The sequence below is a fragment of the Trypanosoma theileri genome (genome assembly GCF_002087225.1).
Source record: "Trypanosoma theileri isolate Edinburgh chromosome Unknown TM35_Tth_176_V1, whole genome shotgun sequence".
NCBI lineage: Eukaryota > Euglenozoa > Kinetoplastea > Trypanosomatida > Trypanosomatidae > Trypanosoma > Trypanosoma theileri.
The window spans coordinates 1,914-2,149 of record NW_021640018.1 but is presented as its reverse complement, the minus strand read 5'-3'; positions in this window follow the sequence as shown (position 1 = coordinate 2,149).

The following is a 236-nucleotide window of genomic DNA, read 5'->3' as shown; positions in this document are numbered from 1 at the left end:
GCGTGTTCTGTCACCTTTGATGATGTTGACTCTCCCCAATGCAGAGAAAATCTTTGGAATGTACGTAATACAGTTTTAAAGATGTATAATATGAATCCCAATCGTACAGTGCTTGATGTTGCCGATAAGGGTTCCCGTAGGAACGCCACATGTCTGGGACGTTTAGTTAAAAAGGTTGATAAACCAAAAACAAGTGTGGAGAACAAGGATCTTGCGATCGATTGGGAAAGGAAGAA